Genomic DNA, 27,396 nt, shown 5'->3' with positions numbered 1-27,396 from the left:
GCAGAGAAACAGAGGGGAGAAGGAGAGACAGCATAAGATGGAAGAGAGTGCAGAGGAACAGAGAGGGGTAGAGACAGCATAAGATGGAAGAGGGGGCAGAGGAACAGAGAGGGGAGAGGGAGAGACAGCACAGCACTAAAGCACAGGTTTACAGCTTTACCAGCCTACAGCCTAACCAGCTTTCAAAGAAAACTCTATTTTCTTTGTGTTTCGTGTTTCTCAGAGGCTCCGCTGCCCAGCTCAGAAAAAAACAGCTTAACTAAGCATATTGGCTCCCCTTTTCTAACAAAAAGACGCCGAAAGATTATTTGACTCGTATGAGCACCTGTGTCTCATGGTGTGACCCGCCGGAAAAGAGCAATCCAGGACTCTTCGATGCCCCGGCCTCTCCGTCTCAGAACTGGGACCCGCTAGAAGGACCTTCCCGCCTCCAACGCTCTCCTTACAGATACTCGCCCTACCCCGCAATGTCGCAACGAGGACCTAGAAACAACAAGGAAAAGGGGGAAAAGGAGAAAGGAGAGAAAGAGAGGGGTGAGAGAGAGAAGGGAAAACCCTCGGGAGAAACGTCCGCTATTACAGCACTACAAGACCATGCGGAGGATCAGCGGACAGTGGACACTACTCTAATGCCTACCACAGCTGAACTCATGGAAGCCATCCGCACCTGTCAGACCACACTGACCTCAAAAATTTACACTATCGAGAATGGATTCAGCTTGTTACGGAATGATATGTCTAAGCTCCATGACCGTACGAGGGAACTAGAAGCCTGTACATCTACTGCTGAGGACACTTTACAACATCACAGAATTGTGGTTCCCGGAGTCTTACAACGCCTGACCCAGCTAGAAGACAGGGCGATAGACGCGGAGAATAGAAATCGCCGCAACAACCTAAGAGTAGTCGGGATACCAGAGGGAGCGGAGGGTTCTGATGCGGCTACCTTCCTGGAAGAACTTCTACACCGCCTGCTACCGAACGCCAAGTTCTCCAAGCACTTTGCCATTGAAAGAGCCCACCGCTTAGCGATCCGAAAGAAAAACCCGCCTGGCACAGCACCAAGACCCATGATATTCAAGCTATTGAATTACAAAGACCGTGACACCATCCTTACAGAAGCGAGGAAAGTGGGTGATCTTCAGTTCCAAAACACCCGGCTCATGATCTTTCCTGACTTCACCAACGAAACCCAAAAGCTGAGGCGCTCATTTCAACACGCAAAAGGAAAACTCCGTGAAAAAGAAATAACCTACGCGATGTTGTTTCCTGCACGTCTCAGAATCCAGTATAATGACGAGGTAATTTTTTTTGAAAAGCCAGAAGAAGTGTTGACCTGGCTGGAGTCACTTCCAGCAAAGTAAGTGTTAAATCTACTAATGGGGCTGCTGTCTTTTAACATTTCATAATTTTAAGGCTGCCTGTATGCTCGGGGAAGGGTATAATTTTATTTCGGACAATATATGGTAATATGTGGGGAAATATGAGGGAACTGGACCGTTAACCAGCCATGTTGATGACGTCAACTCCCTTCTTCTTCATGACTCTTCCCGCCACTGTAGAGTTTCTATTTTTTGCCCGGGACGAACAACCCCGCCCCTCTCCTTCTCACACAAACAACTTTTAAACACGCTACCACCATTTTGTCCTGCATTTTCTAACAGCACAACTCCTGTTTTTGTCCGGGAGGAAAATCTTATATGTGACACAACAATACCCTTGCACCTAATAGACGATATGTCATGCCCAATCTACTTTCTGGTTAAAAAACGCTCTTTGACTACAGATACAGCATGTACTAAATGAGCAGCATGCCCCAAGAAGACACAAACTGTATTATTAGCCATACATCTACACTGATATGGCGAAAAGAATTTCTTCAGTCTTTAATTAACAATTCCGTTTTATCCGGACAAGATTACTTCGGTTTCAAGTTATAATTACCTGTTACATGGTTCAATGTTATTCCGTATATTAGGGAGTGTAATTGACTTTATCTATCCCGGGTTTGTCTCTTTGTTAAGAATTCTCTTACAGCTGGCCTCAACGATGAGATGGAGGAAGATTGCGAAGATGTGGAGTCCGTTTGGGTAAATATTCATGGTGGAAATAAAAGTTGCCAATTGCTTATTGGGGTATGCTACAGGCCACCTCTTATTAATGAAGCTGCAGAACTGCGATTACTACAGCAGATTGAAAAAGCTGCAGGTAAAAATGAGGTCATAATTATGGGCGACTTCAACTTTCCAGACATTGACTGGAGTATTGAGGCTACCCATTCTGGTAAAAGCAGCAGATTTCTGGCAGCACTACAGGACAATTACTTGACTCAAATGGTAACTGAACCAACTAGGGGGCATGCGTTACTGGATCTGATCATTTCTAATAGACCAGATAATGTATCAAATGTGCAGGTTCAAGAACATTTGGGAAATAGTGATCACAACATGATAACGTTTGATCTGGTGACTGATAGGCCACGGGGCAGCGGGACCACTAAAACTATGAATTTTAGAAAAGCAAAGTTCACTCAAATTAGGCAGGCACTAAGTTTGGTGAACTGGGATAATGTACAAGGGGAAGACACTGAAGGGAAATTGCAAGCTTTTAAACTTATACTCAATCAATACTGTAGTATGTATATCCCATATGGAAACAAAATGTCTAGGAATAAAAAAAGGCCTCTATGGATGAATAGAAAGGTTAAAGATAAAATGAAGAGGAAAAAGAATGCCTATAAGGTCTTAAAACAGGAGGGGGCCGAGGCTGCACTAAGCAATTATAAGGAGTGCAATAAAAATTGTAAAAAAGAAATTAGGCAGGCAAAGATTGAAGCTGAAAAACAAATCGCTAAGGATATCAAATCTAACCCAAAAAAGTTTTACAAGTACATTAACTCTAAAAAAAGAAAGGTTGACTGTATAGGACTCCTAAAGGATGAGGATGGGAACTCAATGGTGGATGACCAAGGTAAGGCAGAGTTATTAAATGCTTTCTTTGCTTCTGTCTTCACAAAAGAAACAGCACTGTTGCAAACTACAGAGGCAGAAGAGTCTCAATCTTCTAACTGTAATATTAAATACTTAACGCAGGAAGAAGTGAAGGCAAGACTAAATAAATTAAAAATAGACAAGGCACCTGGCCCGGATGGCATGCATCCTCGGGTCCTAAGGGAATTAAGTTCAGTTATAGATAAACCCCTTTATCTTATCTTTTGTGACTCTCTTGCAACTGGCAGAGTCCCAGTGGATTGGCGTACAGCCCACGTTTTCCCATTATTTAAGAAGGGCAAAAAATCTGATCCAGGAAATTATAGACCTGTAAGTTTAACATCAGTTGTATGCAAACTATTTGAGGGGTTACTAAGAGATACTATACATGACTTCATAGTAGAAAATAATCTTATTTCTCAGCATCAACATGGGTTTACTAAAGACAGGTCCTGTTTGACTAACATACTCAGCTTTTATGAGGTAGTGAATGCTAATATGGATATTGGGAATGCTGTAGATGTGATATACTTGGACTTTGCAAAGGCCTTCGACACTGTTCCCCACAAAAGTCTGGTGCAAAAGTTGAGGATGCAAGGACTGGGGAAGAGTCTGTGTTCATGGATAGGGAACTGGCTAATGGACAGAAAACAAAGAGTTGTGGTCAATGGATCGTACTCAAAATGGGAGACTGTTAGCAGTGGGGTCCCACAGGGGTCTGTTCTGGGTCCAGTGCTCTTCAATTTATTTATTAATGACCTAGTAGATGCAGTAGTGAGCAATGTTGCTATTTTTGCAGATGATACAAAATTGTGCAGAATCATCAACTCTCAGGAAGATAGTGTCATATTGCAACAGGATCTGGATAGGATGGCTATATGGGCACATACATGGCAGATGAAATTCAATGTTGACAAATGTAAGGTCATGCATTTTGGACGTACTAATGGTCTAGCACCATACAAAATAAATGGGATACAGTTGGGGACATCAAACTTGGAGAAGGACTTAGGAGTACTCATCGACAACAAGTTAAATAATCGTACTCAATGCCAAGCAGCTGCAGCTAAAGCTAACAAAATTTTGGGATGCATTAAAAGGGAAATAAAAACTCGAGATGCTAGCATAATATTGCCCCTGTTTAACTCTCTAGTAAGGCCACATCTGGAATATGGAATTCAGTTCTGGGCACCACATTACAAAAAAGATATTGCAGTTTTAGAGCAGGTGCAGAGACGAGCAACAAAATTGATGCGTGGGATTGAAGGTCTCACTTATCGAGAAAGGTTAGATAAACTGGGTTTATTTAGTCTAGAGAAAAGACGCCTTAGAGGGGATCTAATTAACATGTATAAATACATCAGAGGGCAATATAATACCTTGGCGGATGAGCTTTTTGTCCCTAGGCCTTCTCAAAGGACTAGAGGACATGATCTGCGCATGGAGGAAAAACGTTTTAACCATTTATTTAGGAAAGGGTTCTTTACAGTAAGAGTGATTAAGATGTGGAATGCATTGCCACAGGAAGTCGTTATGGCAAACTCTATACCTGCATTTAAAGGGGGCTTAGATGCTTTCCTTGCGTTGAAAGACATCCATGGCTACAATTACTAGGTAATGCCTAATGATGTTGATCCAGGGATTTTATCTGATTGCCATCTGGAGTCGGGAAGGAATTTTTCCCTTTAGGGGCTAATTGGACCATGCCTTGTAAGGGTTTTTTCGCCTTCCTCTGGATCAACAGGGATATGTGAGGGAGCAGGCTGGTGTTGTACTTTATACTGGTTGAACTCGATGGACGTATGTCTTTTTTCAACCAAAATAACTATGTAACTATGTAACTATGTATTCCTACACTCTGGGGGGAGAAATGTCTAATTTATGATTTGAGGTCATAGGAAATAGATGTAATGCAGGTTTGAACACTAAAATACGTATTGGTTGAGAGAGGGGGAAAACTGACAATAGCACTGATAAACCCCTATAGACAGAATTATAAACGATCTCATGTGCATCTAAAAGCGGCAGCCACTAGATGGCACCAGAGCTCTATGCTAAATAACCAGCATAATTGTAACGCTCTCTGAAACTACAGCCTTAGCCGATCCTGTGACACTTGAATTGACTGCACGTGTGAGATGCCTTACAAAATCCCCGTAGATGCAGAGGCAGTATAATAGCTGGAAAAACGTTTTATAATAATCTACTTATTGATTGTGATGATACTATGAGATGGAACTTCAACACCTGTGTCTATCTTGTGATATACCATTACAATGTATTAACAACAATGGATGCGCTTCAATATTCATAATTAAGGGCAGCGATCGCTGCTCCTGATCCCGCTCATGCACAATAACGGGGGTAAAATGATATGACTGCTTTTTACACTGCTCTTATAAATGCCTTGCTTGTGGGGTTATTCTCCCTCAGTCGCCACAAATACCCAATCTACAGGAACTACTCCACTGAGATCCCCCTAATTAAGCATATTTTTATAAAATGGTCTTCCTCCTCTCTCTTTCACATTGGAAGGTATTAATATAATATATATACTAAGTATACGGTACTGCTGCTGTCCAATGCAGTTATGCTCCATTGAAACCAGCTCTCAGTTGGCATATGCAGTAAATGTAACATCAACTCTATGTGATATGCTATTACCTCCTGATCAGCACTTTAAGAAGTGTATATTACCAATGCCGTTGTTTGTCAACTGGGAGCTACTAAATACTGGAACAAATGACACCTGCTGGCTATCTTGGCGCCGGTGGGACCTGCGGAAGACTAGAGCGGTCCCTGCGGGCTTTCTCCCACTTCGGCGTTATCCTGGTCAGCGGGCCTCTTAATGCGAACAACATAAGCTCGTACCGGCTTGGGAGTGATCCTGCATTTATTAATCTGTGCGGATCTCCATCTGAGTTGGCCGACCTACCTGCAGCAGGACAGAAATATATATAAAATATGTATCCATCCTTCCGAGCATGATGCACTTGATAGGATAGTGGTATCGCCCTTAGCTGGAACACAACTGAACAGCTGAGGCCTACCTATACATTCCATAGATTCTACAATTAGCCAAACCTCCAGATCAAACTAACACAGAGACATCCTACGACCACCAACTGATAACTACAACAGATCCAAGTATCTGCTCTCAAGAACCTCCCCCTTGTTATTTTAGTCAGTTAAGTTGCTGTTATACTAAGACTTATACCTCCCAACCCAGTTGGTTGGGTGCAGCTGGGCAGCGGACCATACAGGGTCTTAGCCCGCCCCTTCTTCTTTTTAGTATTTGTTATAAACTGTTCTTATCACCTTGCTTCGACACCATCGTCTCACAGACTGTGAGATCACTTGACTCTCCTCACAGCAAACAGGAGATAGACTTTCTCAGGCTTCTTCAATGTTTACGTTATTTATTCAAGTCACAGAAAGACAGATAGATACAGTCATCATATCCTAGCTATGCCAATCTTCATGTTGCGTTACAAGCTCGTGATGAGACTCCCTGCTGAAGTCTATCAGGTACCTTCTTCCTAACTACGTTACACTAAACTACCTATGTACAGCATACATTATATCAGATTACAGAAAGGAAGAACATGCTTAGAGGTCCCAGTCAGCCTTGCTAGCTAGTGCGGAAGGAAGAAGCAGAAGTGAGCTCTCATAGCTCCCTCAGCCTTTAATACCGACTAGGAAAGAGTTAAATATGACATCATCTTCGCCACCCCCTAGATTAGTCTATTGGTGGACCCACTTGTGGTGTCATCATACACACCTACTTGATTAATAATCAATGAGGCATTTGGCCTATATGCAGGACCGTGGATGTTTAGTAAATATGGCCAATGTTTTCTGTTCCTGTGGTTGAGGTCAGAGTAGTCCGATGGCCTTCTTTTAGGAACATGTTCTCAGTATCTGCGTGTATCCTCTGCTACACGCAGACCCTGAGATGCCTCTGCCTGCATCACAAAACCTCTATTTATTTTAAAGGCATACACTGCGGACAAGCCTTTTACATAAAACTCAGGCCAAGTAACTGAGGCCTACTTAAATTATAACAGTATTTACTACAATACAAGTGTGAACTAACTTTTCACACTAGATAGTATACGACGCTTCGTCTCTCCATAATAGAGGGATAAGCGGATTTTATTGTTCTGTTGTTAAGGTAACTAAGCTACTCTGGACCTGTTGTTAGGGTGTAGCAGGGTGGGGGATTTGGAATGGGTCTTTTCTTGTAGAATAGGATATGGGTTGTTATTCAATACTATACTGATAACTATTAAGTTCAAAATTTTTCTCCTCGCTATTCTTGAGGCTCTTCTCTTTTTCTTCTGGGTCTGTCCGTTCGCTCCTCCCTTCATGGCACACTCACTTTTGATCTCATGACAAACATAATTGTTGCTAATGTTGTTTACAACTTAACAAAATACTCCCAACTAAACCCCTAATGATGGATACAAAAATCATATCTTGGAACGTTAGAGGGCTTAATTCCAAAATAAAATGCTCTTTGGTGTTTGATTTCCTCAAGAGACACAACCCACATGTTTGTCTCCTGCAGGAGACGCATCTCCAAGGCAGTAAAATCCTGGCGCTTAAAAGACCGTGGATAGCACATTCATACCACGCTACCTATTCATCCTATGCTAGAGGGGTTTCAATCCTTATCAATAAAAATATACCTTTTCAATTACACGATCTCAAAATAGATCCAGGGGGGCGATATATTATACTAAATGCTACGCTTAACAACGAACCTCTTACAATAGCTAATATTTATCTACCTCCTCCGGCAGATATACAAGTACTTAATAAAATTCTTACATTACTAACTCAAATGCCCTCCCAGAAAGTACTGCTGTGTGGGGACTTCAACTTAATTCATAACCCTGATTTAGATAGACTCAAACTCTCCACCAGAGATACACTAGAGTTTAGGAACTGGATGGATACCTGCAACCTGGTAGATATCTGGAGATGGAAGCATCCGGATACAAAGGCATACTCCTGTCACTCTGTCACTCATGGTTCTCTGTCCCGCATTGACCTGGGCTTAGCCTCCAAAGATCTTCTCCCGATGATAGTGAACTCGGAATTTTTGGCCCGTGGTATATCTGACCATGCCCCTTTAGAGATAATACTGAGGACGGGTGTGAGGAGAAGTGACAGGGTATGGCGGTTATCTGGGCATTGGATAGTAGATCCAACAATAGATGACATTATCAAAAGGAAATGCCGAGAATACTGGGCCATCAATACTAATACAGCCTCTCCTCAAGGGGAATGGGACGCTTTTAAAGCATACCTAAGAGGCCACTACATGAGTGCTATCAAAACCGCTAGATCTCAAACTCAAGCGCTTATACAATGGAAAGAACAAAAAGCACTAAAACTTGAGTCAGAGTATATCCTCTCATTAGACACCACGATATACAGAAACTGGCAATTAGCCCTACAAGAATTAGATATATTTAGGGTAGACTCCACCAAAAAAAGACTATTAGACCAAACACAGCGCATCTTCGAGCAGGGAGATAGGAATGGCAGCATGTTGGCCTGGTTAGCGAGAGATGCCCAGACCACACACACTATACCACTACTACAAATTAATGATCAGACAGTGACTTCTGACCCAGATTTAATTAATACTGCCTTCTTAGATTACTACCAAAATCTATATACCAGCAGAGCTACCCCAACTGATTCTGATATACAGAGATACTTACAGGATGTCACCCTCCCTACCTTGACTGCAGATGATATTAAAATGATGGAAGCCCCATTGACTGTAGATGAAATCTCAGACGCAATAACAGACTTACAATCAGGGAAAACCCCAGGATCTGACGGTCTACCGGTAGAACTCTACAAACAATACAACAAACTTCTAGCATCCAGGTTAAAGACTACCCTACAGTCCTCCCTGAACAGAGGGTATCTGCCGCCCTCCATGCTGGAAGCACTTATAATTGTAATTCCTAAACCGGACAAGAATCCACTAAACTGCACATCATACCGCCCTATATCGCTCCTTAACGTAGACGCTAAAATATTGGCTAAAACCTTAGCAACCAGACTCGGTAAACTTATCAATAAATTAGTCCACCACGATCAGTCGGGATTTATGCCAGGAAAAGGAACTGATATAAATATCCGAAGGCTGCTTGCGAATATCTCCACTACACATTCTAATACAGGCCAAAGAGCAATTGCTTCATTAGATGCTGAGAAAGCGTTTGATTCTGTGGAGTGGGGATACTTGTTGGCTGTCCTAAAAAAATTTGGCTTTGGAGAAAACTTTTTAACTTGGATTCGCCTCTTGTATGCTAATCCTAGTGCCCGTGTAAAAACAGGTAATGTTATCTCGCGCTCTTTTACATTAGGGAGAGGAACCAGACAGGGTTGCCCCCTGTCTCCATCACTATTCGCCCTAGCAATGGAGCCGATCGCAGCTTACATTAGGGAATCCCAAGCCATACAAGGATTAAAAACAGGAAATTTAGAGGAGAAAATCTCCTTATACGCCAATGACGTACTACTTTACCTCAATGACCCGACGCAATCACTGCAAGAGGCCCTTCGGCTCTTTACACTATTCAGCTCTCATTCCGGTATCAAAATAAATTGGACCAAATCTCTTCTATTCTTACTAGATGACAACCCCAAACCTACCGTAATTTCCAACATGCAGCTGCAGATAGTATCCCAATTCAAGTATCTAGGGATTCAAATAACAAAAAACCTTAACTCATATAAAAACCTAAATATAGACCCTTTAATCCGTAAGCTGGAGGACAAATGTAAAACGTGGAACAAACTACCACTCAACTAATAGGAAGAATCAACCTCCTAAAAATGATATTTCTACCTAAGTTCACATACTTCTTCAGACAGTCCCCAGTCTGGCTCCCCAAGACTTTCTTTCAAAAACTTGACTCCATCATGCTCAAATTTATTTGGGCAGGGAAACAACATAGGATTTCATTAGAGACTATTCAACTCCCAAAAAATAGAGGTGGTCTTGCGATGCCTAATTTACAGAAATACTACTGGGCTTCGGTCCTGGTCACCACACGTTGGTGGTTTTCGCAAGATCACCATAATCTAGCGGTAAATGTGGAGGCAGCAATACTGGGCTCCTACGAGCAGCTCACTAACTTCCCCTATAGAGGTCCCAAATCTAACCCAGATGCTACAACAGCCATGACAACGACGTGGAAAGCATGGAGGGCGGCCAGAGCTTCATTACAAACTGAACATACATTATCACCATATACTCCATTGTGGGGAAACCCTCACCTACCCCATTTTCTTACTATTCCCGACCCAATAATATGGGCACAATATGGTATTAAAAACCTGTTGTCACATATACAAGGCAACCATGCTATATTGCCCTTTGAGGAACTTAAACGTCAGTATAATCTCCCCGAGTCCCCAACAAACACCATTTCCGATATCTACAGCTAAGGCACGCTTATAACACACAATTCAGCACTCCAAACCTAATATTAGAAACAGATGCCCTTGAGCAGCTATTACTAACCGAGAACTTGACAAAAACACTATCTACAATATACTTTGAGCTCCTAACCATGAATAACAGTAAGCTGGAATCCTCAATACAAAAATGGACTGAAGATGTTCCTAACCTTGACAGAGATGACTGGGACGTGATACTGGAGGAATTCCCGGGCACAGTGGTATCAGCTAGAGACCATTTACAACAAATTAAATTTCTACACAGAATCTATTTCACTCCGGAACGCATGCACAAAATAAGTAATGTAAACTCTGACAGGTGCTGGAGATGTCAAACACAATTTGGCAACTTCATACACATCTTCTGGACATGTTCCCTTGTCATTCCATTCTGGAATAATATATTATATGTAATCAATACTATACTTCAAATAACTCTTGTACTAGACCCAGCTTTAATGTTACTGGGACACATTGGGGAAACCTCTCTAAATAAACACAAACAATTGTTAATACGGGTCTTGTGCTTCCAGGCCAGAAAACAAATACTCTTAAACTGGAAAAAAATGTCTGTGCCTACACTGGGTAATTGGGCCAAATCGGTAAATAAGCTTCTACCCTTATATAAAACCACCTACTTAAACAGGAAATGCCCCCAAAAATATCAAAAAATTTGGGGAATCTGGGAAGAAAAAATCCTGGACCCTACAAGCCCAAATTTCATTCCAATTCTGGATTGATCTTCCAATGACTCGGAGATGACAACTGATGATGGTGCCGGGGGGCTGGGGGGGGGGGGACTATTCTTATCTTTGCCTTCCTTTCTTCTTTCTGCATGTTCACAGGTGGAGGGCGACTACCCCAAGTGGAAAGTGAACTAAACAAATGACAGCTGATACTTTGATCACAATATATCATCTCCTACAGACAATGTAACTGAATGTATTACAATGTTTGCTGTTATCAATTTTTATCCACGCCTGTATTGGGGAGATTGTGCCCTTCTCCATACTGTTTGTTGTTTATCTTCTGTATCTGTAAAAATTTCTAATAAAATTTAACTAAATAGCAGTACTGGGAGTCTGCACACAGGACAGGAAGTGTTCTTAGCAGCCTGCCTCCATACCTTCTCTTCTGCCTGTGCATGCAGCTTATCATCTCTGGAGTAGTGATGGGTCGTTCCCTAGTCTTGGGTGTGAGGGCCTTGATCTCAACACCCTGGAACTATGCTAGAGAATACACAGAAGATACACAATATTCCTAGTCTGGAGTGTGAGGACCTTGATCTCAACACCCTGGAACTGGTCTAACAAATAATGATAGTACAAGGTAATCTGGCTCAGCGTGAATTCCCAGGTCCGACCTGGTTCAAACACACTGTAAGGATCTGACTATGGTCTGAATGCTTCCACAAAGTGTTTGCAATGGCAGACAACCAGCAACTGACAAGCAAGCAGAATATATAGTAGCTGAACTCTGCTGCCCCGCCCGAGCCACTCAGCCAATCATGAGTCCAGCAGGAATCAGCTGATCGTCCTGATCAGCTGACACTTCCCCTGCTGGTATAAAGGTCCTGACTTCTGGCCCGCGCACGCGTAGCTCTTCATCCATCTATGTGCACTAACAGACCCAGCCACTCCAAAGGCACGCTGCTGCGTACAAACCGCCACCTTGGACGCGGAAACAGCTGCTTTGCTGTTAGAACATGCAGCGGCTTTTCCGCGTTCTGCCACACTACCAGACGCGTGCCTACGCGTGCAAACCGCCGCGTTGGACGCGGAATCAGCCGCCTTGCTTTCAGTACATGCGGCGGCTTTTCCGCGTTTTCTCACACCTCACACCTCAGATTAGAATTGTGCTTATGTATATCTGTTATGACCTTCTGCTTTGCTGACCTCTCTCTTGCCTTCTGATTCGGTACCTCTGCCCATCTGTCTACCAGTTACTGACCCTGCTTGTTTCCGGTTACCGAATCAGTCTTCTGTCTTTGTACCTTATATGCTTGTGTGTTGCCGACCTGGCCTGTCTGACCTTCCTGGCTGTCACTCGTTCCCCGAGTGATTAGTCTGTCTGTACTTCCTTGGCATTACTCCACCAGGTGTCAGTTAGCTGCAAAGACCTCCTGTACCTCAGAGAGGCCTTTCTGCAGTGCAGTCAGTGGTCTCTTCCCATTAGGAGTCCATTGGCTGCAGTACAGTCTGATTCCATTCCATCAGGGAATCACTGGCTGTTGCTCTATCTCATCTCTAGAGATAGCTCCTGCTCGGCCATAGGTCACCTGCTCCTCAGGTGTCCACTGGCTGCAGTGGTGACTGTATCTCCCGCTCCAGAGAGATAGCCTTCTACTGTTGCACCCAAACACTTACACATTATTAGGTGCCCCGAGGTTAGTCATACTTGTATTATTGGTGATTCTGCAGATCATCAATAATCGGGTATACATCTGTATTCTTGGTGATACTGCAGATCACCAATAATCAGATTCTCTCTGTGTGCTGACACCAATCGTTACAATGTGGAAGTTAGATCTCTGGGAATTAAATTATGTCTGAAAAGTTAATTAAATCTAGTTCCTCCCCTTCCCAATGAAGTTGCAGCCTCCAGGCATATATCCCAGTATAAAAAGCCGGGCCAGATGCCTAAAAATTATCTTCTCTTGAGGGTAGCACACCGCCAGAGGTGATCCCGATCGAAATCGGAAAATCTGTTTCCCTCCACGGTTGGACATTTGCGATGGTAAAAGTTCACTTTACTTTTTACTTATTGTTACTTTGTTTTTTTCTAAATCTTTTGTATATATTATTTTCTGCATTGTTCCACTTTTTTCCTGGAATATTAAATCATTATTTAATAAGTTTGACTTCTGCTGTACTAAACTAACACTCATAGCCTAGAAGAGACTGAAGTCCAACTGTGTATAAGTCCATGCCCGATTGTATAACTGAGCAACACTACCGTATAAGATTGTAATTGCATTGTGTGTATGGGGCACTTCTGCACTCGACACCAGAGTGGGAAGTCTAACCGTATCGTTCGGAACGACTGTTAGTAGTTTTGCTTCACTACAGTGTAAGATTGCAACTGTGTGTGTGTGTGCGTGGCGTTCTCGTATTCGGCCTAAAGCGCAAAGCTGACCCGAGTACGAAAACGCGGATTGCGTGCTGAGCACTCGACAGCAGAGTGGACGTGTCTAGCAACAGCTAGTGGTGGCAGTGAGAAGTGTTTGAGGGGTCCCAGCCTTGTTTTTAGCTTGAATAAGGCGGCTCCCCGCTTGATCTGGTCAAACCTGCAGTTGGGAACCGTATACGCAGGCGTGCCGTGGGCCGGTTCCTGACATAATTGGCTGGCAGTGGTGGGAACGTTTAGTACATTAGTACGCAGTTTAGCTCGCTATTCTGAGTACTAAAGGCTGGAAGCTTGCTAGAAGCGACTAGCCTACTGAAGTCTACACAGTGCAGAATCTATATACTTTTTTTTCACAAAGGTACACACTTGGCATTTTTGCTTTCCCTGCCCCTTTTTTCTTTTTCTTTTGCAACAACGATGGCTCAGAAAGCAACCAGCTATGCAAGGCAAAGCAAATAAATACTACTCAACCTGTGTGAGCACAAAGGCATCGAGGCGGCGAGCGGCCAGACTAAGGAGCAGTTAGTTCGTGCCCTCGAGGAGTATGATGAGGCAGAGCAAGCCCGTGCTCCACCTCCAGCGGATGCAGCCCACGACACGCCAGAGGAGGAATCGCTCCCGTCACAGAATGCGAGTGGAGACAATGTCCTGGACGATCCACTGAACAAGGAGATGCCATCTCTGGAAGCTGATCTACAGCTACTGAACTCGGCTGATCCTGAACTGCGCCTAAAGCTGATCCTACTGCACCGACAGGCAGAGGAGGGAAGAGCTGAACGTCGACGCCAGGCGGAGAGTGAAAGACTCCAGGCCGAGAGGGAACAAGCTGAGCGGCGACACCAGGCCGAGAGGGAACAAGCTGCACAGCGACACCAGGCCGAGAGGGAAAGTGCTGAACGGAAACACCAGCTGGAGCTGGCTAAACTTCAGCAGCAGAACCAGTCTGTTGGACCCGCAGAACGCAAAGGTGAGCGAGTCCACAGAACCCCCCTGGATAAGTTTCCCGCTATGGACAAAGACTCTGACATAGACACTTTCCTACAGGGGTTTGAAAGGACTTGTCGTCAGTATGGGGTGCCCCGTGAGCAGTGGGCAAGATACCTCACACCAGGGCTGAGAGGCAAGGCCCTGGAGGCGTTTGTGAGTCTCCCCCAGGAGGAAGAAGCAGACTTTGAGGCAATTAAGCTCGTCTGCGCTTCCTGGGGGCATTTTGTCACTCCAGGCGAGAAAACCTGTGGCGCCCCTCCCCCCAGGAAAATAATCATAATGCAGCATCGTTTCACCAGAAAATAATCATAATGCGGCAGTGTTTCATCAGAAAATAATAGTAATTATCGTAATTCAGATTCGTAATTCACCAGAAAATAATCGTAATGTGGCAGTGTTTCACCAGAAAATACACTTATTGCAGCAGCAGTTCACCGGAAAATATTCGTAAGGTGGCAGCGTTTCACTAGAAAATACACTTATTGCAGCAGCATTTCACCAGAAATAAATCATAGGGCAGCAGCGTTTCACCAGAAAATAATCGTAATGGGGCAGCGTTGTCAGAAAATAATTGTAATGTGGAAGCGTTTCACCAGAAAATACACGTAATCCGAGCAGAGGGAAAGAGTAGAGAGGGAGAGGCAGCATAAGATGTAAGAGGGGGGTAGAGGAACAGAGAGGGGGAGGGATAGACAGCATAAGATGGAAGAGGGTGCAGAGAAACAGAGGGTAGAAAGAGAGACAGCATAAGATGGAAGAGAGTGCAGAGGAACAGAGAGGGGTAGAGACAGCATAAGATGGAAGAGGGGGCAGAGGAACAGAGAGGGGAGAGGGAGAGACAGCACAGCACTAAAGCACAGGTTTACAGCTTTACCAGCCTACAGCCTAACCAGCTTTCAAAGAAAACTCTAGTATCAAAAGAGCAGGGCACATTCTAGCAGTTATAGCAGTACTGGGGGGGGGGCGTGGCCAAGATGGCGCACTGAGCGGTCGTGTTTCTCAGAGGCTCCGCTGCCCAGCTCAGAAAAAAACAGCTTAACTAAGCATATTGGCTCCCCTTTTCTAACAAAAAGACGCCGGAAGATTATCTGACCCGTATGAGCACCTGTGTCTCATGGTATGACCCGCCGGAAAAGAGCGATCCAGGACTCTTCGATGCCCCGGCCTCTCCGTCTCAGAACTGGGACCCGCTAGAAGGACCTTCCCGCCTCCAACGCTCTCCTTACAGATACTCGCCCTACCCCGCAATGTTGCAACGAGGACCTAGAAACAACAAGGAAAAGGAGAATGGAGAGAAAGAGAGGGGTGAGAGAGAGAAGGGAAAACCCTCGGGAGAAACGTCCGCTATTACAGCACTACAAGACCATGCGGAGGATCAGCGGACAGTGGACACTACTCTAATGCCTACCACAGCTGAACTCATGGAAGCCATCCGCACCTGTCAGACCACACTGACCTCAAAAATTGACACTATCGAGAATGGATTAAGCTTGTTACGGAATGATATGTCTAAGCTCCGTGACCGTACGAGGGAACTAGAAGCCCGTACATCTACTGCTGAGGACACTTTACAACATCACAGAATTGTGGTTCCCGGAGTCTTACAACGCCTGACCCAGCTAGAAGACAGGACGATAAACGCGGAGAATAGAAATCGCCGCAACAACCTAAGAGTAGTCGGGATACCAGAGGGAGCGGAGGGTTCTGATGCGGCTACCTTCCTGGAAGAACTTCTACACCGCCTGCTACCGAACGCCAAGTTCTCCAAGCACTTTGCCATTGAAAGAGCCCACCGCTTAGCGATCCGAAAGAAAAACCCGCCTGGCACAGCACCAAGACCCATGATATTCAAGCTATTGAATTACAAAGACCGTGACACCATCCTTACAGAAGCGAGGAAAGTGGGTGATCTTCAGTTCCAAAACACCCGGCTCATGATCTTCCCTGACTTCACCAACGAAACCCAAAAGCTGAGGCGCTCATTTCAACACGCAAAAGGAAAACTCCGTGAAAAAGTAATAACCTACGCGATGTTGTTTCCTGCACGTCTCAGAATCCAGTATAATGACGAGGTAATTTTTTTTGAAAAGCCAGAAGAAGTGTTGACCTGGCTGGAGTCACTTCCAGCAAAGTAAGTGTTAAATCTACTAATGGGGCTGCTGTCTTTTAACACTTCATAATTTTAAGGCTGCCTGTATGCTCGGGGAAGGGTATAATTTTATTTCGGACAATATATGGTAATATGTGGGGAAATACGAGGGAACTGGACCGTTAACCGGCCATGTTGATGACGTCAACTCCCTTCTTCTTCATGACTCTTCCCGCCACTGTAGAGTTTCTATTTTTTGCCCGGGACGAACAACCCCGCCCCTCTCCTTCTCACACAAACAACTTTTAAACACGCTACCACCATTTTGTCCTGCATTTTCTAACAGCACAACTCCTGTTTTTGTCCGGGAGGGAAATCTTATATGTGACACAACAATACCCTTGCACCTAATAGACGATATGTCATGCCCAATCTACTTTCTGGTTAAAAAACGCTCTTTGACTACAGAGACAGCATGTACTAAATGAGCAGCATGCCCCAAGAAGACACAAACTGTATTATTAGCCATACATCTACACTGATTTGGCGAAGAGAATTTCTTCAGTCTTTAATTAACAATTCCGTTTTATCCGGACAAGATTATTTCAAGTTATAATTACCTGTTACATGGTTCAATGGTTTTCCGTATATTAGGGAGTGTAATTGACTTTATCTATCCCGGTCTGATTGTATTCCTACACTCTGGGGGGAGAAATGTCTAATTTATGATTTGAGGTCATAGGAAATAGATGTAATGCAGGTTTGAACACTAAAATACGTATTGGTTGAGAGAGGGGGAAAACTGACAATAGCACTGATAAACCCCTATAGACAGAATTATAAACGATCTCATGTGCATCTAAAAGCGGCAGCCACTAGATGGCACCAGAGCTCTATGCTAAATAACCAGCATAATTGTAACGCTCTCTGAAACTACAGCCTTAGCCGATCCTGTGACACTTGAATTGACTGCACGTGTGAGATGCCTTACAAAATCCCTGTAGATGCAGAGGCAGTATAATAGCTGGAAAAACGTTTTATAATAATCTACTTATTGATTGTGATGATACTATGAGATGGAACTTCAACACCTGTGTCTATCTTGTGATATACCATTACAATGTATTAACAACAATGGATGCGCTTCAATATTCATAATTAAGGGCAGCGATCGCTGCTCCTGATCCCGCTCATGCACAATAACGGGGGTAAAATGATATGACTGCTTTTTACACTGCTCTTATAAATGCCTTGCTTGTGGGGTTATTCTCCCTCAGTCGCCACAAATACCCAATCTACAGGAACTACTCCACTGAGATCCCCCTAATTAAGCATATTTTTATAAAATGGTCTTCCTCCTCTCTCTTTCACATTGGAAGGTATTAATATAATATATATACTAAGTATACGGTACTGCTGCTGTCCAATGCAGTTATGCTCCATTGAAACCAGCTCTCAGTTGGCATATGCAGTAAATGTAACATCAACTCTATGTGATATGCTATTACCTCCTGATCAGCACTTCAAGAAGTGTATATTACCAATGCCGTTGTTTGTCAACTGGGAGCTACTAAATACTGGAACAAATGACACCTGCTGGCTATCTTGGCGCCGGTGGGACCTACGGAAGACTAGAGCGGTCCCTGCGGGCTTTCTCCCACTTCGGCGTTATCCTGGTCAGCGGGCCTCTTAATGCGAACAACATAAGCTCGTACCGGCTTGGGAGTGATCCTGCATTTATTAATCTGTGCGGATCTCCATCTGAGTTGGCCGACCTACCTGCAGCAGGACAGAAATAGATATAAAATATGTATCCATTCTTCCGAGCATGATGCACTTGATAGGATAGTGATATCTCACTTAGCTGGAACACAACTGAACAGCTGAGGCCTACCTATACATTCCATAGAACCTACAATTAGCCAAACCTCCAGATCAAACTAACACAGAGACATCCTACGACCACCAACTGATAACTACAACAGATCCAGGTATCTGCTCTCAAGAACCTCCCCCTTGTTATTTTAGTCAGTTAAGTTGCTGTTATACTAAGACTTATACCTCCCAACCCAGTTGGTTGGGTGCAGCTGGGCAGCGGACCCTACAGGGTCTTAGCCCGCCCCTTCTTCTTTTTAGTATTTACTACAATACAAGTGTGAACTAACTTTTCACACTAGATAGTATACGACGCTTCGTCTCTCCATAATAGAGGGATAAGCGGATTTTATTGTTCTGTTGTTAAGGTAACTAAGCTACTCTGGACCTGTTGTTAGGGTGTAGCAGGGTGGGGGATTTGGAATGGGTCTTTTCTTGTAGAATAGGATATGGGTTGTTATTCAATACTATACTGATAACTATTAAGTTCAAAATTTTTCACCTCGCTATTCTTGAGGCTCTTCTCTTTTTCTTCTGGGTCTGTCCGCTCGCTCCCCCCTTCATGGCACACTCACTTTTGATCTCATGACAAACATAATTGTTGCTAATGTTGTTTACAACTTAACAAATACTCCCAACTAAACCCCTAATGATGGATACAAAAATCATATCTTGGAACGTTAGAGGGCTTAATTCCAAAATAAAACGCTCTTTGGTGTTTGATTTCCTCAAGAGACACAACCCACATGTTTGTCTCCTGCAGGAGACGCATCTCCAAGGCAGTAAAATCCTGGCGCTTAAAAGACCGTGGATAGCACATTCATACCACGCTACCTATTCATCCTATGCTAGAGGGGTTTCAATCCTTATCAATAAAAATATACCTTTTCAATTACACGATCTCAAAATAGATCCAGGGGGGCGATATATTATACTAAATGCTACGCTTAACAACGAACCTCTTACAATAGCTAATATTTATCTACCTCCTCCGGCAGATATACAAGTACTTAATAAAATTCTTACATTACTAACTCAAATGCCCTCCCAGAAAGTACTGCTGTGTGGGGACTTCAACTTAATTCATAACCCTGATTTAGATAGACTCAAACTCTCCACCAGAGATACACTAGAGTTTAGGAACTGGATGGATACCTGCAACCTGGTAGATATCTGGAGATGGAAGCATCCGGATACAAAGGCATACTCCTGTCACTCTGTCACTCATGGTTCTCTGTCCCGCATTGACCTGGGCTTAGCCTCCAAAGATCTTCTCCCGATGATAGTGAACTCGGAATTTTTGGCCCGTGGTATATCTGACCATGCCCCTTTAGAGATAATACTGAGGACGGGTGTGAGGAGAAGTGACAGGGTATGGCGGTTATCTGGGCATTGGATAGTAGATCCAACAATAGATGACATTATCAAAAGGAAATGCCGAGAATACTGGGCCATCAATACTAATACAGCCTCTCCTCAAGGGGAATGGGACGCTTTTAAAGCATACCTAAGAGGCCACTACATGAGTGCTATCAAAACCGCTAGATCTCAAACTCAAGCGCTTATACAATGGAAAGAACAAAAAGCACTAAAACTTGAGTCAGAGTATATCCTCTCATTAGACACCACGATATACAGAAACTGGCAATTAGCCCTACAAGAATTAGATATATATAGGGTAGACTCCACCAAAAAAAGACTATTAGACCAAACACAGCGCATCTTCGAGCAGGGAGATAGGAATGGCAGCATGTTGGCCTGGTTAGCGAGAGATGCCCAGACCACACACACTATACCACTACTACAAATTAATGATCAGACAGTGACTTCTGACCCAGATTTAATTAATACTGCCTTAGATTACTACCAAAATCTATATACCAGCAGAGCTACCCCAACTGATTCTGATATACAGAGATACTTACAGGATGTCACTCTCCCTACCTTGACTGTAGATGATATTAAAATGATGGAAGCCCCATTAACTGTAGATGAAATCTCAGACGCAATAACAGACTTACAATCAGGGAAAACCCCAGGATCTGACGGTCTACCGGTAGAACTCTACAAACAATACAACAAACTTCTAGCATCCAGGTTAAAGACTACCCTACAGTCCTCCCTGAACAGAGGGTATCTGCCGCCCTCCATGCTGGAAGCACTTATAATTGTAATTCCTAAACCGGACAAGAATCCACTAAACTGCACATCATACCGCCCTATATCGCTCCTTAACGTAGACGCTAAAATATTGGCTAAAACCTTAGCAACCAGACTCGGTAAACTTATCAATAAATTAGTCCACCACGATCAGTCGGGATTTATGCCAGGAAAAGGAACTGATATAAATATCCGAAGGCTGCTTGCGAATATCTCCACTACACATTCTAATACAGGCCAAAGAGCAATTGCTTCATTAGATGCTGAGAAAGCATTTGATTCTGTGGAGTGAGGATACTTGTTGGCTGTCCTAAAAAAATTCGGCTTTGGAGAAAACTTTTTAACTTGGATTCGCCTCTTGTATGCTAATCCTAGTGCCCGTGTAAAAACAGGTAATGTTATCTCGCGCTCTTTTACATTAGGGAGAGGAACCAGACAGGGTTGCCCCCTGTCTCCATCACTATTCGCCCTAGCAATGGAGCCGATCGCAGCTTACATTAGGGAACCCCAAGCCATACAAGGATTAAAAACAGGAAATTTAGAGGAGAAAATCTCCTTATACGCCGATGACGTACTACTTTACCTCAATGACCCGACGCAATCACTGCAAGAGGCCCTTCGGCTCTTTACACTATTCAGCTCTCATTCCGGTATCAAAATAAATTGGACCAAATCTCTTCTATTCTTACTAGATGACAACCCCAAACCTACCGTAATTTCCAACATGCAGCTGCAGATAGTATCCCAATTCAAGTATCTAGGGATTCAAATAACAAAAAACCTTAACTCTGTAACGTTCGGTGAAGCACAGAGAGGTCTGATTACCGGTGAACTGCAGTATCACGGGAAATACAGACGTATATCAGATTATATGTGATCTGCAGTATCACCGATAATCCAATATACTAGCTAACCTCTGGTCACCTGAGTAGAGTGTAGTGATTGGTGCAACAGTAATACGGAGGACAAGCCTCAGTACAGTAAGGAAAACTGCACAGACTCCTTCCACAGGTCTGAGCTCTCCGAGACGGGAGGAGTCAGACTTACAGTGGGAAGGAAAGTCCGAAAGTGACACCCAGGCGTAAGTGTCACTAACGGGACAAAGAACCGCCTCCAATCGTGAGGTCGGTTCTCGAGGTCGGGCAAGCCAAGTCGTTAACACACTGACAGATAAGGTACAGAAACAGTAGGCAGAGGCGGAGTCTAGGTACAGGCAGGGTTCGGCAACAGGTATCAGAAATATCGGAGTACAAAATCAGGAGGCAGAGGCGGAGTCTAGGTACAGGCAGGGTTCGGCAACAGGTATCAGAAATAACGAGGTACAAGGTCAGAGTTCAGACGGATAGTCGAGGCAGGCAAAGGTCATAACATATAATCACAATCAAACTAGTACTTTAAGCTATCAACAGAATCTAACTTAGTGTAGGATTACAGCTCCTGCTGGTCCCGGCACACTAACGGATCTGACTAACGGATCTGGGTGCTCCCACATATGTGAACGCAACGCCAGACACGGAACAACTGAACCACCAGCAGTATATATACCCTAAGTGCCTCCCCAGCACCTCCCTAAGTGGAGGACCAATAGGGAGAGGTACTGGAGTCAGCTGACCAGCCTGGTCAGCTGACTCCCTTCAATGTGTCATAAATGATTCCCTGAGTGCGCGCGCGCGCGCGTCACTCTAAAACCCGAGGGACTACGAGTCCCAGCCACAGCAGCCCTGCTCTGTGCCCCCAATGCGGAGGCATGCGGCCCAACCGCCGCGTCTGACGCGGCGGTTTCTATGCGCTCCGCATGCCTCTGCACGGGGACAGCCGCCCCACGCTGAGAGGAGGCGGCTGCCTCTCCGTGCATGAGGCTACTGTCTGCGGGAGGAGCCGCCCGCCGCTGGCTCATGGCGGCGGCTCCTCCGCGCTTTCTCACAGTACCCCCCCCCCGAGGAGTGGACTCCGGACAGCTCCTTCCAGGTTTCTCTGGGTGTACAGCATGAAATTCTCTCACTAACTCATCTGCATGCATGCGGTTCCCAGGTACCCATTGCCTCTCTTCAATGCCATACCCCTTCCAATGTACGAGATACTGCACCGAGTTCTGAACCATACGTGAATCTATGATTTTTTCTATCTCATATTCGGGTTGAGCATCGACTAAGACAGGAGGAGGAGGAGTGGGACCCCCCTGGACTGCGGGTTTGAGAAGTGATACATGAAAAGACCTCACTCCCCGCATGCTGGTGGGGAGATCAATGGTATATGTGACATTGTTGATCTTCTTAGTCACAGGGAAGGGGCCCACGAACCTGGGACCAAGTTTGTCAGAGGGTTGTTTCAGAGCCAAATGACGTGTAGAGACCCAAACCATGTCTCCAGGTTTGAAGTGCCACTCTACTGAACGTCTTTTATCAGCTTGACCCTTCTGATTAACAAAAGCTTTTCGTAAATTATCCCCCACTGTGCGCCAAATCTCTTTGAAAGATCTCTGCCAGGCTTCCAAAACTGGAAACGGAGAGGAGACCACAGGTAATGGTGAGAACTTGGGCAATCTTCCAGACACCACCTGGAACGGAGAGAATCCGGTGGAGGAGCTTTTTAAATTGTTCTGTGCGAACTCCGCGAAAGGCAGAAATTTGACCCAGTCGTTCTGTGTCTCCGCAACATAGCACCTCAAGAATTGCTCCAAAGACTGATTGATTCTCTCCGTTTGCCCATTGGTCTGTGGGTGGTAGCCCGATGAAAATGACAGCTTCATACCCATTAGTTGGCAGAATGCCCTCCAAAATTTAGAAATGAACTGGACTCCCCGATCCGACACTATGTTCTCCGGAATACCGTGCAGCCGGAACACATGTGTGATAAACAAATCAGCCAATTCCTGGGCCGAGGGGAGACCTTTCAAAGGCACGAAATGGGCCATTTTACTGAAGCGGTCGACTACCACCCAAATGACCGACATGCCTTCTGACTTGGGAAGTTCACCTACAAAATCCATGGACAAATGGGTCCATGGCTCACTCGGGGTGGGCAAAGGCTGCAAGGTACCCACAGGTGCCAGCCGGGAGGGTTTACTCTTGGCACAAACCGCACATTCCCTCACGAATTCCTTGCAATCAGCTGCCAAGGAAGGCCACCAAGCACATCTGGCTACCAGATCCTGTGTTCTAGATGCTCCAGGATGCCCAGCATTCTTATGTGTATGGAACATCTCTAGAACCTGAAGACGGAACGGTAGCGGAATGAACAACACTCCTGCGGGCTTTCCTTCTGGAATGTCTTGTTGGAAGGGAATTAAAGTTCCCTTCCAATCCTCCCAAGTCTCTGTTGCGGCCAGTACCAACCTTTGGGGAATAATAGTCTCTGGAATGGAGGACTGTGCTGTCTCTGACTCAAAGCACCTGGACAAGGCATCCGCCTTAGTATTCTTGCTACCCGGTGTATACGTAATAATGAAAGAGAATCGAGAAAAAAATAATGACCAGCGAGCCTGGCGTGGGCTCAACCTCTTAGCTCCCTCGATGTATTCTAAATTTTTATGGTCAGTGTAAACCGTGACCGTATGCTCTGCTCCCTCTAACCAGTGTCGCCATTCCTCAAAGGCTAACTTAATGGCTAAGAGTTCTCTGTTGCCGATATCGTAGTTTTTTTCCGCAGGGGAGAATCTGCGGGAGAAATAGGCACATGGGTGCATTCTACCCTGCAAGCCAGATCGCTGAGACAGCACAGCCCCCACCCCGACCTCTGAGGCATCCACCTCAACAATAAAAGGAAAGGACGTATCCACGTGTCTGAGGATGGGTGCAGAACAAAATAATCCCTTCAGGGTGGCAAAAGCCTGTAACGCCTCGGGAGACCAGTGAGTTGTATCTGCACCCTTCTTAGTGAGGCTGGTAAGTGGAGAAACCACCGAAGAGTACCCCCTTATAAACCTCCTATAATAGTTGGCAAAGCCAAGAAACCGCTGAAGCGATTTCAAGCCTACCGGCTGAGGCCATTCTAACACAGCGGAGACCTTGGCCGGATCCATGGACAGGCCTGTAGTAGAGATTATGTACCCCAGGAAAGCGACAGATGTTACCTCGAAGATACATTTTTCTAACTTTGCATACAATAGATTCTGCCTTAGTCTGTTCAAAACGAACCTCACGTGGGTTCTATGTTCAGAGAGACTGTTGGAGAAAATCAGGATATCGTCTAGATAAACTAGAACAAATCTTCCCAACACCTCTCTGAAGACCTCGTTGATGAGTTCCTGGAAGACGGCCGGGCATTACATAACCCGAAGGGCATTACCAGGTACTCGTAATGCCCGTCTGGTGTATTAAAGGCCGTCTTCCATTCATCGCCCTTTCTTATGCGTACCAAGTTGTACGCACCCCGCAAATCCAATTTAGAAAAGATCTGGGCGCCAGTAATTTGTGTAAAAAGATCGTCTATCAAGGGTAGCGGATAGCGATTCTTTACTGTAATCTTGTTGAGACCGCGGTAGTCAATGCAAGGCCGCAGACCTCCGTCTTTCTTTTTTACAAAGAAGAAGCCTGCCCCAGCAGGTGACCGGGACGGCCGAATAAAGCCTTTGGCCAGATTCTCCCTAATGTACTCCTGCATCGCCAATTTTTCGGGCCCCGACAAATTGTACAACCGACCCCGGGGGGGTACACAACCAGAACGGAGGTCAATGGGACAGTCGAAAGGGCGATGTGGAGGCAATTTATCGGCAGCTTTAGGGCAGAAAACATCCGAATATTCAGCATACTGGTCTGGAACCCCCTCCACCTGAATTCTGGCCTGCCCCAATGTTAGCTTCCCCAAACACTGATGAAAACAATGGGGAGACCAGGAGGTTAACTGACCCGTGGCCCAGTCGATGTGTGGTGAATGGACTTGCAACCACGGTATGCCTAAGATAATAGTGGAGGTTGACATGTGCAGTACAAAAAATTGTAGCTCTTCCCCATGCAGAACCCCTATGGTAAGTCTCACCATCGGAGTCTGTGACAGGGAACGATTCCGTTGCAGAGGGGAATCGTCCACTGCCGTAACCTGAATGGGGGGTCTCACAGGAGTGAGTGGGAGGCCCAACTCCTGAGCAAATTCGAAGTTCATAAAATTAGCCGCTGAGCCAGAGTCAATAAAGGCTTCGGTGGCTACAGATTTATTCTCCCATGTAACCGTACAAGGGAGAAGTAATTTCTTCTCTTTAAGGGGTGCAATTTGCGTGCCCAGGGTGTCACCCCCCACTACTCCTAGGCAAACTCGTTTCCCGACTTGTTAGGGCAGTTTCGCACTCTATGTCCTGCCGCTGCACAGTACAGGCACAGCTGTTCTGTCATTCGTCGCCTTCGTTCTTCCTGGGTCAGTCTTGACCGACCAATCTGCATTGGTTCGGGTGGTGGCAAGACCGGGGAGGGTGTGATAGGCGGAGACGGTGCCACTAGGGGTGTAGCGGATGGTGCCGCGTATGATGTCACCCTGACCCGGTGACTGCCCCTAGCCTGCCTCTGGTGGCGCAACCTGCGATCCACTCGAATGGCCGAAGATATGGCCTCATCAACCGTCTTGGGCTCAGGCACGGTTAACATTAAGTCAGAGACCTCCTCCGACAACCCAGACAAGAAGTAATCCATTAAGGCAAAGTTGTCAAACCTAGAAGTGACTGACCACCTGCGGAACTCCGCCGCATAATCCTCGACCGAACCTCTGCCTTGCCGCAAAAGTTTGAGCTTCCGCTCTGAGGTCGCAGCAAGGTCAGGGTCGTCGTAGATTATGGCCATGGCCTTAAAGAACTCGTCTACCGAGGTTAGAGCGGTATCGGTGGGACGCAGGTTATATGCCCAGGACTGGGAGTCCCCAGTCAACAAGGTTTTAATAAAGATGACCCGTTGGGTCTCAGTCCCCGAGGATCGGGGTCTCAATTCAAAATATGACAACACTCTACTCCTGAAATTCCGGAAGTCAGACTTGTGGCCGGAAAACTTATCAGGCACAGGCATGCGTATGTCATCACTAGGAGGGGAACGTACTGAATCCACTGACGTCTGAAGGGTTTTCACAGAGCCTGATAAGGCATCGATTAGGGCTTTGTGCTGGCCCAGTGCTTGATGAATGTTATCCACCGAAGTGGCAAGCACCGTCAGAGGATCAGCGCGTGATTCCATCTGTTTTGTGGTCTGGCGTTCTGTAACGTTCGGTGAAGCACAGAGAGGTCTGATTACCGGTGAACTGCAGTATCACGGGAAATACAGACGTATATCAGATTATATGTGATCTGCAGTATCACCGATAATCCAATATACTAGCTAACCTCTGGTCACCTGAGTAGAGTGTAGTGATTGGTGCAACAGTAATACGGAGGACAAGCCTCAGTACAGTAAGGAAAACTGCACAGACTCCTTCCACAGGTCTGAGCTCTCCGAGACGGGAGGAGTCAGACTTACAGTGGGAAGGAAAGTCCGAAAGTGACACCCAGGCGTAAGTGTCACTAACGGGACAAAGAACCGCCTCCAATCGTGAGGTCGGTTCTCGAGGTCGGGCAAGCCAAGTCGTTAACACACTGACAGATAAGGTACAGAAACAGTAGGCAGAGGCGGAGTCTAGGTACAGGCAGGGTTCGGCAACAGGTATCAGAAATATCGGAGTACAAAATCAGGAGGCAGAGGCGGAGTCTAGGTACAGGCAGGGTTC

The sequence above is a fragment of the Hyperolius riggenbachi genome, chromosome 9 (assembly GCF_040937935.1).
Source record: "Hyperolius riggenbachi isolate aHypRig1 chromosome 9, aHypRig1.pri, whole genome shotgun sequence".
Taxonomy (NCBI): domain Eukaryota; kingdom Metazoa; phylum Chordata; class Amphibia; order Anura; family Hyperoliidae; genus Hyperolius; species Hyperolius riggenbachi.
This window is presented reverse-complemented; position numbering follows the sequence as displayed.